Source organism: Olea europaea, chromosome 1 (assembly GCF_002742605.1).
Source record: "Olea europaea var. sylvestris chromosome 1, O_europaea_v1, whole genome shotgun sequence".
In the NCBI taxonomy this organism is placed as follows: Eukaryota; Viridiplantae; Streptophyta; class Magnoliopsida; order Lamiales; family Oleaceae; genus Olea; species Olea europaea.
Genome location: NC_036237.1, coordinates 25765417 through 25782177, shown reverse-complemented (window position 1 = coordinate 25782177; position 16761 = coordinate 25765417).

Here is a 16761-nt window from a genome sequence, read left to right as displayed (position 1 = left end):
TCCGGAACTACCGTTTCGTACATGAAAATTTCACATTATTGCACTAGATCCATGTGAATTATATTTTAAATGAAAGTTTTCAAAAAATCTTTTTTATTCTACAAAAGTTTTAAAATGAAAATCTATAAAAGACTTTCACAAATTCTACATAAATCTATGAAAGATCCATGAAATCTACATAAATCATCACTTAAAAAAATACATCAAAGTTTTCAAATGTCTCAGTTGAATACACCTTGGATATCTTTGATGTTGTATGAAATTAAATTGACATTTCTATGACTACTTTTATATTTTCATTTACATCTCGTTGAATCTATATTTAAATTGTATAAATGATAGACCTAAAAAAATTGGATGCAGAGTTGGTAGCTTTTTGCCTCTTGTGAGCCCCATGGATGGATCTAAAAAGTATATGTAAACTTACTTCTTTTTTTACACTTTTGGCCCAAAAATGCACTTTGCATTTCCTTTAAATCCTTTAATTTGAGAGATTTTCGACTACTTCGAAGATATAAATCACAATTTAGAGCACCATTGGAGATGCTCTTACAATTCTAGTTTTCAAACTCAAATATTAATTTTAAATCACACATTTGTGTGACTTACAAATACTAATATTTTGAAACATTGATCCAAAAAAATAAAGGGTCAAAAGGTTTAACGGATTGAACTAAGGTCGAATCGGATTCAATAAATAAATAATAGATATACACAAACAATTAAAAACCATAACAATTCTTGTTTTTTTTTATCTTTATATTACTAATTCAAAATAAATAGAAATCCATATTTATTAATTAGATTTATTATTGTACAATTAGTCTCAATACTTCAAAAGTTAACAATAGTGTATTAAAATAATTTGCTTTATTAAAATTGATATTATTTGAGCATGTGAAAATGGGTGTCTAACATTGTTATTATTATGTTAACAATGAAGTGCAATCGGGGTAGTCTTTAGAATGACTGAAAAATTAGTTCTATTTTTCACAATGGCCTTTATAATAGGAAATATTATTTTACCCTTATTTTTATTATTTGCAAGATGTATCCTATATCTTTTAATTATTAGGTTTTTCGGGATTATATCTTATAATTCTTCCAATTCTTCCTAATTTCTCTAAATATTCTCTGTATTTTGACCATTCTTCAAAGATTCTAGGCTGATCTTTTTTAGTTATATATCCTAGAACTATTCCTTCTGAAACTTCTTCTTCTATATTTTTATATTTAGTCATAATATCTTCTACCTTTTTTATATCTCTGCTGGTCCTTATAGAATCGAGTCTTATATTATGTTTACAATAATAATCTATATCTCGATATATTTCTTCAAGTTTTTATTTGCCAACAGAAAATATGTCTTCAGATTTTTCAACTAATTTAAGTAAAAACGAAATATCTTTCTCATCTAAATATAACTATTATCATCATTAGTAGTGGATATAGATGCTTGTGAAGTGTTCATCAAAATTAATCAAAGCATAAGCATGTAAAAGCGAGTAAATAACTTATAGTAATCGAATAGAAGTAAACAGACTTTCTCTTCAGTATACTCTTATAGATGCTTTGTATGTACTTAATCAATCTTCTGAATCAAGTAAAAGTTTAAAATATTTTTTGGAATCACTTGGGTCCACAACTGCTTTCGCAAAAGGCTTTTTAATTAAGGTTGCATTTCTCACTCTAGAGAACTAGCCGTATTTCCACAGATGCTATCTCACAGTATCCAAAGTCTCTATTTTCACCTCTATTCAGACTCTTTTCAGAATCAAGTCCTTACTTGAAACGAAATTTTAAAAGATAACTCACACACAAGGTGCTACGATTTGTTAGAAAACTGCCTTTTCCCCTAAACCATTTATCAAAGACGGGTACTTTGGCATGGTTAACATCCATTCAAAATCAATATTTTGAAAATCTTTTAAAATCTCTATATGTACTGCCGAGGAATCATGAGAAATTTAACGAAATTCTTTTATGAAAGTTTTGTTAAACATAACAAACTTCACTTTAATATTCATAAATTGAAATAGTACATGCTTACAATCTATATTTACATACTTTTGGTACTCACCTTATGAAGTTTTAGAACTCCATAAGAGATTACCTTATTACAAGCTTTGCTATCTTCTGACTATCTAATATTTTCTGAATACAAGTGGTGTATACAGATTACAAAATATTTGAAATGTGTTTCTTCGGAGTGTTATAGAGATAAGTTGTTTCGAGATATCTTTCCTTCTCTTCTTGCTCCCTTTTATAGAAGGTTTTGAGAATCTTATCTCGACAATTGTATCCTCCTTTCTTTTGATGGGTAGTTCAGTAGTCTTATCTCCACCGATTTCTCCATTATATTCTTGCTAGGTGGACCTCTCCTTTTGAAATTATTTGCCTTATATTTGAATTTGTCTTTCACTTTTGACAACTGGTAGGTGAGTGATCACAATTATGGAGACTTTCTTGCATTATCTTCTATCTTTTAGTAGCCACAGTTTTTCTTTAATAAATCTCTTTATTAAAGTAGTGATAAAGGGCCACTTTTGTTACTATCACTTTTTCATATTTGAATCAAAGAATTCTATAGGGAATTCTTCACTGTTGAGAGATGCTTGACTCATATCTTCCATTACACAGTATTCACAATGGTGGTCACTGTAATTTCAGAGTAGTTTGCATAGTTCTTTCGCCATATCTTCTGACCCATGTACTTAGATGGTCAAGATAACATATGTCTTCTTCCTTTATAACCATCCTTGCATTGGAGTAGATTATATGGTCTTCGAATGGATAAATCCTTATTTTTTCTTTCTCGGTAATTATATGGGTTACGTGCTCAAATATTTATTTGTACACTTTTGATCTTCTGTAGGGCATCATATTTATAATATCTTGATATCCATTTTTAACAACTTTTTGACTGGTTAGTAAAAAATGTTGGTTTGTAAGTCCTATTTTGATAACATGGAATGATGGATGCATATATTCAAGAACGGGATCCCATTCTATAGTTGCTGAATGGAATCTGATGTATATGTTTGTTGTCTTGACAACTTCAGTATATCTTTTAACAGTCTTCCTGACGTTGGCTGGAAGTTGGGCTATTTCTTTGAGATCTTTGCTGGGATATATACAGAGTATATTTCCTATCTCAAAACAGTTTCGTACCCAATTGGCTGGTGCTCCTGGATAGAAGTTTATCTTGTTGTATTTTGAATAGTGGAGAGTCTTCATCCACTTTCCAATCTCCAAATACCAATCTGATAGAACATTAAAAATAACAATAAAAAATATGACTTCTTCATGGTTATCTTTTCTGGGAAGTTTTGCCTCATGACATATTTTGACAATATCTTTTGGGTCTAATCTTTCAATAGAAAGTTTAGATTTAGTTTGGCTCTGTGAAGAGCTACTTTCGCTTTTGATATTTTGAATATCTTCGTTACCAGTAATAGGCTAAAGTATTCCCTATGAAGGGGTTCCTATTACTTTCTTCTCTTTCCCTTTATCGTCGGGGAGAGCGCTAGTATTTACTGGTCCTTGTGAAAGGATACTAGACTTGGTGCAAGTTACATCTGCCTCAAGGGCTATATTTTTGCCTTGAAGGCTATCTTGTATATTTTGAATTTATGTTTCCAAATAAGAAACTTTTATCTCAAATATTTAAACTTTCGTCCTTAGTTGCTCTAGCTCCATCTCTGCTGAGATAATCAAGAAGAAAGTTAGTTTTTCCTTTAATATATTCAATATCAAATTTGAAGTATGAAAACCAAATTTGTATCCTGATAATATATCTATTGGTAATAGATGGATCAATATTATTTTTTAAAAAAGTTTTAACTTGAGTATTATCAGTTCTAATCAAGAACTTTTTTGGTAATAAATAATCTTCATATTTTTGAACTCCTTTTTTTACAGCAATGAGTTCTTTTCTGTTCGTCTCATATCTCGTTTCAACTTTTTTGAATGTTCCTGATGTATGATCTGCGAGTATCTCAGGACAAGAACAATTCTTTTCACATTTAAATTCTTTATGATTCTTTTTAACCTTTAATACTGCTCCCCAGAAGTTATCTGAAGCATCAGTTTCAAGAATAAAGAAATCTTCTTCCTGTGGAATTATAAATTTTGTAATGCCTTTAATTCTTCTTTTACCTTTCTTATATTTTCACAATCTTGTTTTTCCCAAAACCACATTATATTTTTCATAACTTTGGAAGAAAATAATTTTTTAGTTTGGCAAAATTTTCAATGAATCTTTCAGCATAATTCAATATACCAAGAAAGTTTTGTAATTGTTTTTTATCTTTGATTTCTTCAGAAAATTCCAATATGAAATTCCAATTGCAATTCTCCTTCTTTTATAAATAATCCTAAAAATTCTATTTCTATTTTAGCTATTTCAACTTTTTTTTTTGAGAAAGTTTAATACCATGTTTTTTCATAATATAACAAAATTTCTCAAAATGTTCAATATATTTATCAATATTATTTGAATGAATAAGTAAATCATCTACATATGCAATACAAAAATGAGTAATTGGTTTAATTATCTCATTCGTTCTTCTTTGAAATATCTGTGGTGCATTTTTAAACCCAAATGGCATTACATTCCATTCGTATAGTCCTAAAGGATTGGGCGTACTAAATGCAGTTAATGATTTACTTTCTTCTGTAAGCATGATTTGCCAAAAACCTTACTTACAATCAAATTTTGAGAATATCTTTTTATTTTGTACTTGCTTAATAAGGGTATCCTTATTTGGCAAGTAATATCCATCAAATTTGGTAACTTCATTTAGCTTTTTATAATTTATCACTATTCCGACTTTTCCTCTTTTTATTTCGCTATGTTTTCTAACCATAAAGGTTGGGCTGCTATGTTGACTTTTACCAGACCTAATTAATTTGGCTTTTAACAATTCTTTTATCTGGTCTTTAAATTCCTTTTGGTCATCTATACTATATTTCATGGGTTTGACTTTAACAATAGTGTCTGGATTGGTTAATTCTATTTTTGCCTTTACTTTGTCTGTATTCCATTTTTCTAATGGATTTTCAGAATATGTTTCTGAGATTTCTTTTTTCAATTTTTCTAACCTATTTTCTGTTGTTATTTTTAGGACTGTAACTGGTTTAAATATTTCTGTACTCCAACGTCCACCACGATGGGTTGAGAAAATCTGATGGTTTATGTCTCTATATGCTATTGTAACAGCCTTGTTTATTTTTTTTTGTAAATATTTTGTGTACACGGGGTGTTGTGAACGTATATTTGCCAATAAATTGTGTAAATGATGCATATTTTAATAGGAAATTTTGTCCTAATAAAATATCACATCCAATTGTGTTTGACATATATATTGTATCAACAAATATTTCTCTAAAAGAAATTAGAAAAGGTACTTGCGTAGCATATTTGCTGTATACTACCTTATTTCCACCCGCTGTTGTAGCAGTGACTATTTTCTTTGAATTATATTTTCAGTATTCAGATGGTAGTACATTTGGTAAGAATAAACATATTGTACTCCTTGTATCTAAGTAAGCATGAAATTTAATTCTGCAATAACTTTTTATATTGAGTATAATTTCAATATATGGACTCATGGAATTAGTACTAATTACTTTTTCCATGATAACAATGATTTCATATTTTCGTCTATTCTTGATATGATGATTGGATTATCATCAACTATTATTTTTAAATACTCTCGTCAGATTTTATAAGGACTATGTTTCTCAAGAAAGTTCATTCCTAGTAATATAGGTGAACGTTCAACTCCATATAATTCATCTTTATATAGAATTATTTCTTTAGTATATTCTTTCTGATCATCTCCCAGAAGTATAAGAGAGAACTTTACATATTTCCTTATTTCAAAATTATTTCCTAAATAATCCTTGAATATATAGGGTTCTGGCATTTCAAATTATATTAAATGACTAACAAATTTAGTATTTACATAACTTTTATCTGCTCTAGTGTCAATGAGGATAAGAAGATTCTTCTTATATTCTTCTTGATTTACATATCTTGTTTTGATATAATATTGCGAACTTGATGGTTCAGCAATACTTAATTTCTTGAATTTGCTTATCTTAGAGTCTTGTGTAGAGGGAAATCTTATAATAAGATTATCTCCTTCTAGGCCGACACTATTTCTTCTTATCAGTTTTCCTTCAAAATTAATTTCTCTAACTTGTTTGTGGAAATCAAGCATTATTTGTTCTGGTATAGTGACTTCATGTTCTAAGTATTTCCTAGGAGGTATATATTGTGCTAATTTTTCAAAATCTTTGTGTATGATAATATTATCAGTTATTTTTCTTAGATTGTTATGATGGCTAGTACTAAAAGCAAAAATTGATTTATGCTTATACTAATTGCCTTACTTTTTCGTAACATTTTAAAATTTCCAATTCTATAATATAGATTGAAATTTTGGTCAATATTTTCATCAATTAGCGATATTGCATAATTTGGTTTTACTGTAAATAATATCTTTTGATAGACCAAGTTTCCTACAACTGTTCCTAATAGAACATTTATAGGATTTTATAAGATTCTGTTGTCCATACAATATATTTCTATTGATATGAGATTCTGTTGTCCATACAATATATTTCTATTGATATGTTCATACATTCTCTAAAGAATCATTTTACCATTTTCTGGACTTCTCCTATTTCAACACATTTCAATTTGTTTCTTATGTTTTCTGAAATTTTGGATAACTTTTGTTTTACCCATTCTTTTGTAATTATAGGAATTCTTGCTTTTCCTATAGTATCTTCTATATTGATAGACATTTTTTTATAATTCATACTTACAATTGTTTTATTTACTCTTGGTAGTATTCCTAAGAATCCTTGTTGGAATACATATTTTTCTTGTAGGTTTAATATTTTTTTGGTTATTCCTTTGTATTTTTTAATATTAAAGGTAATTTCTTGATTTATACCTTCTATCGAGTCTTCAACTTTTTCAGTTGTTTCTACTTCTATTTATAGATCTGCTTGTTATATCTCTTGATTCATATATACTATCTCCTCAGAATCTTCCTCAGATGATGATGTATTTAATTCATAAATGCTACTGCATTCATTACTTAAATCTTCAAAGTATTCAATTGGTTCTATTTCACTATCTTTTTGGAATTTTTTATAAATTCTAAGAGTTTTTATATTCTGTCCATCTTTCTTTTTGGAACATTGTGGGGGCAATATGTCCTTCTTCATTACAGATGAAACATCTACATTTTTTAATATTTCTTGATTTGGATTTTTTATTCCAATTTCTTTTCTTGAAATATTTCCTGTGTGGTTTAAAATTTATTTTCTTAAATTTTTTGTAGTTTTTGAATTTTCTTTTATATTTCTTATATGGTTTATATTTCTTCTTATGGCATCCAAATTGTTCAATTTGACCTATATCTTTGTAACAATACAAAGAATTCTTTCTTATTTTGTATGCTTTTTTACTTTCAAGAACTTCTCTGCACCACATGCCTATCATTCTTTTTATAAATTTAATCCTACTTCCAAAACTATCTATTTTTACTCATTCCTCTTCTTTTAAAGGTAGTAATTTCTCATATTCTTTTAATAACTTAGTTCCCCATGTGAATGGTAATTTTGTAAAATAAGACCTTAGTATAAGTTTATTTTCTTGATAACCTCCTTGGTTTAATATATTGTATAATTCTTCAAATTTACATGTATATCTTTCTAATTCACACATATCACATATTCTTAAATTTTCCAGTGTTATCATTCCTTCATTATATTCATTTTGTTTTTTTTCTTCTTCATTAGAAGCATATCTATCTCCCAAGAACTCTATTCTTAAGGCTTTTTCAAACATTTTTAATATTTCTTGTATATTTTGATAATTTAAACTGTTCCTATTATCTAATATTTCAGTTCTACCTTCTCCATACTTTATTCTTCCTTTAATAGTTTCTGGTAACTTTTTCCACCGTTCAAAAACAATTCCTCTGAATGTTTGTTCTATAAATCCAAAAATTGTATACGTCTCCCATTTATTAAATTATATTGCTAAGTCTATACTTTTTATCCATGTTTCAATAGCTTTATTTTTATCTACACAATCTAGATCTAACCACATTCCCGTTGTGTGGATTGGTTCATTGTAAGATTTCATTGGATTTGTTTCTTTTATGGACCGTTTTCTTATATTTTCAGTGTATTTTTTTTGTATTTTCCTATATTGATTAATACCTTCTTTAAGAGGTATTGTAGTATAATAAGGATAATCGTATTCTTCATCACTACTGAATTCTATTTTTATATTTTGACTTCTTGATGGATTAGTATTCATCTTAGTATTTTCCATTCTTTCAGTTAATTCTTCTAATTGTTTTTTATATTCATCACACTCTTCACTAGTGGATTCTAAGAATTTTTATTCTAGTTTTTCTACATCTGTAATCATATATTGATTTTCTTCATTTTTTTCTCTTTATTTTTTTTGTGTTATCCTAAAATCTTGATGTGGATTAATTATAATCCTATCTTTTCCTTTAAGGTTTTTATCTAAAAGAGCATTTCCTACTTGTAGATTATATTCTAAATTTTCTAATTTTTTATGTATATCCTCAAAGCTTTCATTTGTGGTGTTTTTAGGTAAGTATAGATAATTTGGTTTTTTATGTTTTTCAACTTTTTTAAAAAATTCTTCAATTATAGTTTCTTCATCTACTATGTTCATCATAATTTTAGGTTCGTAACATGACTTTGATACCATTTTGTCGGAGCAGGCAGCGGAGGAATTAAGATTTTGAATCCAATTAAATTCTTCATAAGTATTTATAATGTCACAATAGAATTTATAAAATTCACTATCTTTTGTTAAAACCTTTTCTTTAATAATTATATTTAATTTGTTAATTCTTCTTTCCAGATTAAGAATTTGTTTATATATATTATTTTCTATTTTAATTGCTCTATTATCTATATAAACATTTTTCTATTTTAATTTTGGATCTAAATATTCTGTAAAGAAACTTTTCATATCTTCTTTTAAATAATTTAATTCATTATCTGTAGCATTTCTTAGATCAATAAAATTTTGTATAATTTTCGGGTTTAAATTTATTAAAGATTTATGATCTATATTTCTTTGGAGACCTAATCGAAGGTTTTTATACATTGTAATGACTTTGGTTGCAAATTCTCTATGAAGGGTATTTTTGGAAAGATTATTGTTTAAAGGCTATTTTTCAAATAATTATATTTTTTGGTCTAATCTCACAATTTGCTATTCTATTTAGGCTGTTAGCAGATATTTCCTCAGTGCAATCTAAGTTAATTTAAAAATTAAATAAATGAAAAGATTGGAATGAACGTTACAATATATTTTGTTCGATTCAAAATTAAATTAAATTGAAAGTCAATGAGGCAAATATTTGTAAATGGTTTTTGTTAGGTAATTGAACATTTTTTGATATCTCGGAGTGGAATTTGTGCTATCGTTTGAGGGAGGTGTACCCATAAAAGAAACGGGACATCCAAGATACGCCTTATTAGCCTTTTGATTAAAGTGCATTAGCCCATTAAGACAGTTAAAAGTTTTAAATTAAAATTGCATAATAGGGGATAATCGTCATCACTTCGTTAGTTAGCGGTTAAATTTTGCCAATTCGGTGATATTTGAATGGTTTTGTTATATCCTATTAATACTACACAATCGATCAGTTTGATTGGTGATCGAGTTGATTTTTTTAATTACATTAACAAAATATTAATCATTTATCAATCACTTATTTTTTAAAACGTATAATTTTAGGAAAATAAAATGAAACCCAAAAGGAGGCTGAGTAATTTTTTTATGAAAGTTAGAGTTGGACTCTCAAACCTTTTGGATAACCTGATTAATGTCTTTAAATTTTAGAAATGAGATTTTGAGTTTTCAATCTATTTAAATATTTGAATCTGCAATTTACACGATGAAAATTGTCACCGTGGATATTGAAATTGCAAGTGGCTTCATTTGACTTAAAGCTAAACATTAAATTATTTAGAGTGCGTTTGATTACAAGTATGGAATTTGCGCGGTAAGAAGATAAATTTTAGGTAATTCAATTATCTAGAACTTGTTTGCATGAAAATTATCAATTAAATGTGTTTGATTGATTTAATTTTTGACCTAGAAAATTTTGATAGGTAGATGAGAGATAATAGATAGATAAGAGATAGTGAATTACCTAGAAAATAAAATCCTACTCACCGTAAAGAAGATATTTTCCTTAATTTTGAGAAAAATATGGTTACGCAACTAAAAGTAGAAAAATATTTTCCATAAAAAATGTCAATCATATAGTATAAAAGTATGAATTTTAGTGGATAAAACACATTTTTCATGGAAAATATTGACAATCAAACGCACCTTTAGTGATTTTGTTTTCAATCTTTATAAAATCACATGAAATTTGCGTTCAATTTACTGGTTAGGGATAGCCTAAAAAGTTGGTAAAAAGTCGACATCAAAATCGACAAATAAATTTAACTACACATTCCATGAGAGTTACTAAGTTTCAATCGTATTTTTACCGACGTTTGCTTGAACGTTTATCAAAATACATGCGAAACAACCCCTTAGTCTATATTAAAGATTTAGTGAATTATATTACATTTCGCTCTTGTTAATTACGCCACATTTTAATTTCAATGGAATTTTCAATATTTGCTTATTTTCGTACTCATGTTCCTAATTTTCTCGTCACATTATTTTCAACTTTTTATTAATTTGTACGTCTTATCTTTCATGATAATTTTCGTCCCAAAAGATGTTAGGAGAGCATGAAAAAGACTTATTTTATCTCGTGTAGTTTAAATAAACAAAATAAATAATATACAAAAGTTTGACACAATATTTTTTCCTCATTTAAATACACTTGAGCATAATATTTGGATAAAAAATCATCATAGATAAAATGTGCTAATTTAATTGAAGGCTAACGAAAAAATGCAATGAAAAAAGTTTATAAAATAAGCACCAAGATGAGTGAAAATTGAAAATGTTCGTTATAAATAAAACATGGTGTGGATAATAAAAAAGGTAATTAACACACAACGTCCCTACCTTTCATTACTATTTGTGCAAAACGTCTCTACCTTCCATTTTTTTGCATTTTCACCTCTAAGTCCACTTTTGATTGTGCACTCGTTTTCCTTAGTTTTCAACAAACTTCTCCACCAAGTGAAGGGAAATTTCGTCTTAAAATTTTGAATGGTCTTCTTCTTCCTTCCTTCCGATAATAACACCCAACATAACCATAAAATTTTGAGCATAACAGCTTTAGTAGCTTGGCATAAAAACCAAAATTTCAAAAAATAAAAAATAAAAAAAATCACAGAAGCTCAAAAAATCGTTGGTAGAAAAGAATAATTACATAATTTTAAATATTGTTACATGCGATACAGAAAGAACGATCTCTAGTTATGAATTTCGGGAAAATGAACAAAAAAAAAATCCTAAAACATAAGATGGAGGAAGTTCTTAGAATTTCTTGTATGTGTCTATAGAGAGAGAAGGGAAGAAGTGAGACTTTGATGGGAGGAGCGGTTGGGAGTTAAAAAGTAAATAAAATCGAGTTTATTTTTGGATCAAGCTGATTAAATCATCCTCTGTCTGATTTTCCTTGAAGCTACTCAGTAGTTCAATTATAATTTGGAGGGTCATATTGTCCCACGACCTATCTATTTTTCTCTCTCTCTTTTTTTTTTTTTCGAGAAGGTCAAACGAGTCCTGAAATCATCACTATAAACTCCACCACTTGTTTCGTCCATTGCCACCAAGGGCTTTCCATCAACTTGTTTTGATTCTGGCTCCGCTCTTCCAGTACCTTGTGATGTCTTATGTGTAATTTTCAGCAAACGAAAACTCCATAGATGTCTCAAGTCAAGTCAACAAAATAACTTCAACTTGTTACTTCTTCCTCCCAACAATAAACGAGAACAAACACAAACTAGAAATGGGAAGGAAGTAGGAAGGAGATTATTTCAAAGTGAGTTTGGTTTGGCTGTTGCATTCAAGTTGCCAAGGAATATAAGAAACTAAAGGTTATTTTTTTGGACAATGCTATGTGTACACAATGGTGTACACACAGCATAACACCAATTCACATGGAGTGAGGCCCACAAACAATAAATTATTCGTAGGCCCCCTCCATGTGAGAAATGTGTAATCTATTATATACACCTCATGTTACACACATAGCATTATTGTTTTTTTAGAGGTAAAAATAAAAGAGAAATTGGGTTTAGATGGGAAAGATGAGAAAATGTAACAAGAAGAAAAATCCCATTCATTTAATGGAGAATTTTGATGAAAATGGAGAAAATGACCTTTTGCGCAATCACACATGAAATTAAAAGTGGAAATGCCAAAAAATAAAAGGTATGGAAATTTGGACAATTATAATAAGAGATAGAAACGTTATGTACTAATTACCCATAGTATAAAAGGTGGTTATATTCACACCACGTTTCTTATAAATATAACACACTTTTTCATCCAAAAAATTTGTTATTTAAGGGTGAGAGACAAATAATTAGTTATAATTTTGTATCTACATTTTAACTTTTCAAAACACGCGATATGAGGGACGAAATAAGTCTTTTTACTTCCTCTTAACCAAAGTTTTGGATAGAAATCAAATCATCATTAGGCTCAAGATGTACTAATTAATTAAAGATCGAATAAAAGAATGTAATGAAAAAAGTTGTTGATACAAGTGTGACAATGACTAAAGATTAAGAACACTTTATGCAATTAAAATTTGGTGGGAGTATACTTAGCCTAATAAAAATTGTGATGTGATTCAAATTCACTTATAATAAGTAGGTTGGGTCCTGAGCCGTTTGAAGTTTTGGTCTCAAAATCACACAATATAAAAGGCTAAGGCACTCCACTCAGATTTTTCCTAATTTAAAAGAATGATTTTATTTTTCATTTTTTGTTTGGGAAAATTATGTCTCTGGTTCTCAACTTCTATAAAATAGAGTGATTAAGTTCTTCACCTTTCATTTATGATATTTGAGCCCTTAACCTTCTATTCTTTGATGCTTAAGTCCCCAATAGATATTTTTAGCTTTAATTTTAATTAAAAAATAACTTTTTAGTTTAATTAGTAAGAAAATCTTTGGTTGCATTTGATTTTTAATTATGTTTTAATTTTTTTTTATGAGTTGAAGTTTCTAAATAATAACAGTTCAATAATTATTTTTGTATTTTATCAATTCACTCTCCATTGCAACTAATAAATCTTTTTTATGCGTCCAAGTTTTAGGAGACATTGAGTATAAAACACACAGCCCTTGTTTGATTTTCATTACATTACATTCTATTTTTCTCTCTCCTATTTTCAACCACACAATTTTTCATAAAATAATATTACACGTAAATCGAAAAATTTTCTTTCTTTTTCAACCACTCATTTTTCAAAAAACACTAATCTATACATTAAATTTTCCCCGTAATGGGGGCCAAACAGGGGCACAATGACAAACAACATATCAATTTCATTTTTTATTGTTTATAAATTACCAAAAGAAAATAATGTATGCCAATCAAGTGGCGTCTGACATTAAGACTATAAATAGATCATTATTATCAATCTTGTCAAAAATTATTACTGATTTTAAGAAATTTCAATATCTACTCGTAAACGAAGAATATTTACTGAAGAAAATTTACTTTTATTACATTCACCAAAAAAAAAAAAAAAAGAGAGAGAGAGAGAGAAAGAAGAAGCAAAGTCGGTACTAAATACTAATCTTATTTTTAGTGGAAATTACACAGATGCAGGGGTTTAAAGATACAAATTCTAAAATCATGGACAAGGTTTAATTAAGCCAAAAAAACAAGATTTATCAATATAATAATTAAATATTAATATTCCCCCCAATTACTCCAAAACCTAATAATTTTTTCTCTCTTGTTACGTCCTCTCCCGTTCTCCATCATAGATCGCTAGCCAGCACTCTAAAAACGGTCTGAAGATATGGTGTGGTGGCGGTATGGTGTGTTGTGTGGTGAGTCTGTCTTGTGTGGTGGGGCCTCGTCGGGTCAGGTGTGGTGGTGGAGTTTCGATTTTCAGCAGTGGATATGGTGAAACAACGGCTGTTTTGCTTTTCTTCCATCGATATGTATGGGCTCTTCGATCTCACCGTCGACTGCTTTTGCTCATTTCGACAATTCCATGGCACTCACTCAGTGAGCTGCACTGTGCAAATCCATGCTTCCTCTTTTTTTTTTTTTTTTTTGAATGTTGTGGTGAATGACGTTAGATGGTGGTGTGCGGTATGGTATTGGACTGGTGGTACTATAGGGCGGTGGTGTTGCGGTGGTTGGGTGAGTGGATCTGTCTGTCGTGGTGTATTGTTTGTTGGTCATGGTGGTTGCAGATTGTGTAGTTATTCAGGTGGCGGCGAGACAGTAGTTGTTTGGCATCTGTGACCCGCTATTTGGTTCCTGTGACGGACTCTTGAACTGTGACCTTAAGGCAATGCGATGGTTTTGTTGAACCAGTGGTGGTTGCAATTTTTGTTGGCAGCGGCGGCAAGGTGGATCTGACAGTTTGGGTGATTTTTGTTGAATTTGGCGGTAGATCTGGCAGTTGTAGTTCGACAGTGGCAATGGTGGTTTGTAGTTGAAAATTGTGATTTGTTGGTCGTTGTGGTGGTTATAAGATTGAATATGGAAATTTGTTGGAAACGGTGATGGTGGTGGTAAGGTGGCGTTGCCGCTATACCACATTCATCGTCGAAAGTAAAATGGAGTGAAATGGCCGGTGGTGGTGGTGAGTCTGTGTTGCTGACAGTGGGCTGTGTTGGTGATGATGACACTATTAAGCTGTGATTAGGGTGGTCGTCTTAAGTGACTGTGGTGGCAGTGGCATGTGACCAACTATTCGATTATCTATGATTTAAAAATTCAATAATTTGTAATTAAAAAATAATTTGTGACCAACTAATTTGAAAATTTGTTATTGACAAATAAATTGTGGCTTATAAATTTTTTAATTTGTGACTTATAAATTTTCTTTTTTTCATATGTGACCTTGTGATTTGTAATTTTTTTGATCTGTGACCAATGAAATAATTTGTGACATATAATTTTTTTATCTGTGACTTCGAAATAATCCGTGACCTATCAAATTTTTTATTTGTGACCTCGAAATAATCTGTAACCAATTAATTCAATGATATGTGACCAATAAGTAAATCTGTTACCATTAATCGTATAATTGTGACTTTATTATATTTAATTAATAAATATTTTAAATTAATTATGTAGAAACCTGAATTTTGAATTTTGAAACTTTATACCTCATTTGTGAATTGGTGTAAATAATACACCTTACTTATGAATTTTTCCCTTATTTTTATCCATCTACTCTAAATCAATTAAGAGTCACTTTGAGTCCCTTTTTTTACCAAAAATGCATTTAGGAATAATATTTTGACGGAGAATGTATTGTTAAAAAATAATGAAGAACTTTGAATGTGCGAATAATATTATTTTGGTAATTAGCACATAACGTCCCTACCTTCTACTATCATTGTGGAAAACGGTCCTGTATTCCATTTTTGATATTTTTATTCTTAACCACACATTTGATTGTGGAAAAGATCATTTTTACCCATTTTCATCCAATTTCTCTATTAAGTGAAGTATATTCTCATCATTTTCCTATTTCTTCATTTTCTCCTCCATTTCTTTCTCTGAAAACTAACATTTAGCTATGAACACCCCAGAAAAAATTGAGGATGTCGATAAGATAAAGGAAGAAAGCAACTTGTTGTTCAAGGGCGGGAAATATGTTAGAGCTCAAAGAGATATGAAACTGTAATAATTTCCAATTCTATCTCCATTTGATTCGATAGCAAAGTACTATTTGCTGTGTATCTTTAAGTAATGCGCTTCACGTCGGGGATTTTGAACCCATGCTACCAAGTGCATTGAGTATGACACATATTTCAACGAGGAAAAGAAACAGTTTAAAGGCCTGAAGAACACTTGCAACCTAAACAATGAAGCTTGCAAATTGAGACTAAAATATTATAAGCAAACATAGAAACTATATACAGAGGTTTGCTTAACTAGATGATAGGTTTCTTTTAATTGCCTTTTCAAATCATAGATTTCATTTGTTTTAATGAGGAAGGTGTTTCGCGCGGGTTAGTCGCTAACAATTAAAAAGGATCAGACGATTGTGTAAGGGACGAAACCTCTTAAGACAAAGTCCCAAAAAGGGGTTTTTTTTATTGGCGATGAACTTTACAATTGGAAATGGAAAACAACGTGCCTCCAAGGGGAGCAAGCACACGAGTTACTGAAAGAAAATTGTTTAAGTCTGAAAAACTAAGGAAATGAAAATTACATGTTCTCTGTTCGAGAGTTTTGGATTCGGTCCTTTGCTTCTATGTCCTTTCTCCCTTTTATACTTCATAGACGATCTCTTTGTGATTAACTACTCTAAAAACTGTTTGATCGTCCTATAACCACCCACTTTCTTCGTAGTGGCCATTTTGTCATGAAAACTGCCTTTTAACTGCTGCCATTACCTTTCATCGTTCAACCGCTTTCGATTGAATTCCTTGTATCGTGGAACGTGATAGGGCTGCTTTAACAACTGCTTTGATAACTACATTTCTTGATAACCACGACGCGTTATGTTTGTTGATACCTTGGGCGACTTGAAGGTTTGGGCGAGAATAGAGTAACAG